Here is a 4,683-nt window from a genome sequence, read left to right as displayed (position 1 = left end):
GGCATTACAATACACTGGTGTTGTGAGAAGTAGAGAGTTGTCATCATGCCGTGTGTCGGTTTATCCTTCAAAGAATCCCTGACATTCAATATCTTCCAGAGGGCTCTTTACTTTGGCATGTTTGTTCCAGCCATAAGGAGAGGCGGTCGTGCGCAGACAGTGTTGATCTTTCGCAGGGGTGGAGGTAAAGAGAGGATGGGTCAATACAGATCAATGGATTCTGGGCAAATATAGCCAGGGTCAAATGGGCAGTCCTACAATAGCTCAGTTATCGCCGACTGCCAGCGAAACGCAGCTCTTATCTGACACGTAGAAAGTATTTAACCGGACCGCCGTGTGCGACTGCTGAGTAGAGTGCAGGCTGTGATTAATGTGAGGTTGTAAAATCTCTGACGGTTTCTTCAAAAGAAAAGTTTTTCGGTCTTAAACAGACATAGTCTCTGGGGTTCTGCCTTTTGAGATATCAACAGCATAATTAGGAGTGTTTTTTGTTTGTTTTTTACATCCAGATTGTGTCTTCTGATGCAATGTAAAGTAATGCGCTGCGGTCACAATGCAGGAATTACACCCTGACGTAAGCCGTTTCTGTTTTTATGCTACATGCCACTTTAAATCCTGACGAGTGTTTAAAGCTTGGACAAAGCACTTTACAGAATTTTTATTTGTGGGTGAACTATCTCTTTAGGGAAACGTCCTCGCTCCCTCTAACCATGTGTCTGATCAAAACATTCCGCACGGCAACCAGACGTCCAATCGGAGCGAGGGCTGCAACTCGGCTAGATTTTGATTGGTTCTTCTAGAGCTTCAGTTTTGAACCTCTTTGGCTTTATAAAACAGGACAAAAGAAGAGCATCCGGAGTCGAACACTGCAGTTGTAATTACGTCTGTGCTTGAATTAAAAATGAGACAGAATTTTTATTTGTGGGTGAACTATCTCTTTAGGGAAACGTCCTCGCTCCCTCTAACCATGTGTCTGATCAAAACATTCCGCACGGCAACCAGACGTCCAATCGGAGCGAGGGCTGCAACTCGGCTAGATTTTGATTGGTTCTTCTTGAGCTTCAGTTTTGAACCTCTTTGGCTTTATAAAACGGGACAAAAGAAGAGCATCCGGAGTCGAACACTGCAGTTGTAATTACGTCTGTGCTTGAATTAAAAATGACAATTGTAATGGATGCCTTCAACTTTAATTATGATCTGTGTCAGCCTGTGAATATGAGAGCACACATAATTGGGGATTGGGAGAGGTCTGTTTTGTATTTTCTTTCTCTCTGGGAGATGACAGATTTAGATTTGGCTCTGGAGAAAGAAGCTGAGGGGAGAAGGCATGACAGACGATGCATGATTGCTATCAAAAATCTGGTTTGTGCACCCCTGACGCCAGTGACCGGCAGCTATAGTTGGGCGACTCCCTACCCAGCATTCCCTGGGGCACTCAGTAAACCACATTGTGGGGAGAGCCTGAACCAGGGACTCGTTCGGGGGAGCATGAAACAGATTATAGTGTCCTGTTTTGCAGAGCATCTAAAGGTAGGAAAAAATGGTGGAAACCCCAGCGGTTTCCCACCCCGTTTTATGACCCTGGATGACCCTCCAATCTGTGAGCTATTGGCCTTTTGACCTTTTACTCTCACGTTATGGGTGTGAGAGATAATGATAATGGCAGCCGTTTTCTTAATAACTTCAGGTGCCTGGTTTGTTTGTTTGTGACTGAATTATGTGAAGACTGAAAGTTGATCCTGTCATATCTGTTTGTCTTCTGCCACATGGAGTAACCATCAAAGTGGCTTTGTTTCAAAACTGTAGTCCTGTAGGCTGATTTATCCACCTTTTTTTCGATGCGGAAGTAAGCCGTTTTCCCATTAACCGCTATAGGGAATTAACGAGAAGAATAACAAAGTGCAGTAAACTGTAAAACGGTTTGCACTACAAACCAGTGCGTTCATAATTAGGATAATACATTCAAAGAATGTGGTAAGACACACCAGTTTGAAATATCAAACCGCAAAACGAGCTGTTTTGTACAACTAAAAATAGCTGGAAGCGGAGGACTCCCGGAAGCCAGACACATTGAATTCACAAATGGCCAAGCCCACTCTTATGGAGAAAATAAGGTGGATATGTTAGCATATTGAAGTGACATTAGCCATGTCTTTATCAGGAGTTCTTCTGGAACCATTCATACTGATAATCCTTGGAGTGGAGAATGTGATTGTGAATATGAGGTGATCAGAGTAAATATTTTGTATACAATTTTTATATATTTTACCTCAACATTTTATCAACATTCCATCAGTAAAAATCATAATATTTGCTAATATCCTATTCTAACTGGTTTATTTTTATATAATGGGTGCATGAACATATATTACACTGATGCTGAATAACCCAAATACATTTTATTTTATTTTATTTTAAAGGTAGAGTGTTATTTTAGTGTTATCTTTATATAGTACTTATTAATGTGTTAGCTCTGTTATGCTCTGTGTGGGTATGGTATTCTGTATTAGCTTTTATTTTTGTATTTTACTTTTAATTTTTTATATTAGTTTTCATTTTAATGTTGTTTTTTTTTACATTTGGATTAGTTGGATTTGTTTTAATAGTCCTATTTAACTTCATTTTTACTTGAGTTTTGGTATTTTTAGTAACATTTATTTCAGTTAGTTGCAATTTTTTTTTCTTTCGTTTTTTCAAGTTTAAGCTTTTCATCTAATGTTTATTTTATTTATTTCAAATACTGAAAGCAATTTTTATCGTTTTGTTTAGTGGTAACACTTTACTATAAAGTCCCATTATTTAACGTGGGTGCATTAATTGATATTAATAAACTATGTGCAATGCATTTTTACAGTGACTATTCATCTTTGGTTAATGTTAGTTAATAAAAATACAACTGTCCATTGTTAGTTCACGTTAATTCAGGTGTTCTTGTTAGTTACGGTATAATTATAGATTTAAGTACTGATTAATATTAATTAACTACATGTACTTAGGGTTATTTGCATGTAATTATGCATAATTTATTGCTATTATAATAGTAAGTACATGTAACGTGTAACAAGGACACCTTAAAATAAAGTGTTACCAAATAATTAAATAGCAATAATAATAATAAATGAACAGTAATTAACAGATACAAGTCTTTATTTCAGTAATGTATTAGTAAATGCTGAAATATTAACTACAATAATAATTGGTTTAGAAGTATTTTTCATCGTTAGTTCATTTTAACTAATTTAGTTAACTAATGTTAACCAATGAAACCATATAATAAAGGGTTACCATTTTAATAAAAAATAACAAGACCGCTTCACTTATTCATCTTTGGTTAATGTTAGTTAATAAAAATACAACTGTCCATTGTTAGTTCACGTTAATTCAGGTGTTCTTGTTAGTTACGGTGTAATTATAGATTTAAGTACTGATTAATATTAATTAACTACATGTACTTAGGGTTATTTGCATGTAATTATGCATAATTTATTGCTATTATAATAGTAAGTACATGTAACGTGTAACAAGGACACCTTAAAATAAAGTGTTACCAAATAATTAAATAGCAATAATAATAATAAATGAACAGTAATTAACAGATACAAGTCTTTATTTCAGTAATGTATTAGTAAATGCTGAAATATTAACTACAATAATAATTGGTTTAGAAGTATTTTTCATCGTTAGTTCATTTTAACTAATTTAGTTAACTAATGTTAACCAATGAAACCATATAATAAAGGGTTACCATTTTAATCAAAAATAACAAGACCGCTTCACCAGTGACGCAGCATTCTGGCTTTCTCTCGTCTCTCAGCCCTTTTACAGCCATCCATTTCACAGCACCTCGTTAAGTTTCTACTTCATTCAGTCATTGTATTTGTTCCCTGAACAGTCAAGCTGTCTCCATTGCTATTATAAATGTTGTCACACAGACCATAAGCATTAATGTGGCATGTCAAATGCTGCATGTATGCAGAGACATCACCAGTGCAGCCCCGCGCCGGCTGCAGCTTCACGTTAATAGAGAGCTAATGAGAGCACATTCGCAGGGCCGTGGCCGACACACTCATGTTTCATTCATGAGGCTGGCGGAGAACAGCACTAGATAATGATCATTGTTGCCCGGTGTGGTGTGGCTGAATCGCAGACGTGCAGTAGTGCAGGTTTAAGCGCTGATAGGCCTGGAGGGGCAGCCAATGGGCAACAGGCATTTGACATACATCACCTGTGCTGTTTGGAAGAGAAATACTGATGTTGATATATTAATATTGAATATTGATAAGACTAGGTAATGTGATGTGTGACTGAGGAAGACACTCAGAGCGAGGGAAGGCTGGAAATGTGGCACAATAAAACAACATAACACATTGGTATCATGGTTAATACATTAATAATAATTATATAATTAATTATAAAAACAAATAAATGAATTCAAATAATTCAAATTGTGTTTAGATTTTGGATAGTTTGATTTGGTTTTGTTTTGGGTTATTTACTTTTTGTTGTTTTGTTTGTTTTTGTTTGATTTGGTTTTGGTTTGGTGTTTTGTTGTTGTTTTTTTGCTTTTGTTTGATTGTTTTGTTTTGTTGTTTGTTTAATCTGGTTTGGTTTTGGGTTTGATTTGGTTTTGTTTTACAAGTTGTTTGTCAAAAATGTTTTTTTTGGGGGGGGGGGGGGGGGGGT

The sequence above is a fragment of the Sinocyclocheilus grahami genome, unplaced genomic scaffold, assembly GCF_001515645.1.
Source record: "Sinocyclocheilus grahami isolate Dianchi unplaced genomic scaffold, SAMN03320097.WGS_v1.1 scaffold248.1, whole genome shotgun sequence".
NCBI lineage: Eukaryota > Metazoa > Chordata > Actinopteri > Cypriniformes > Cyprinidae > Sinocyclocheilus > Sinocyclocheilus grahami.
The sequence above is the reverse complement of the archived record's forward strand: the minus strand, read 5'-3'. Positions refer to the sequence as shown.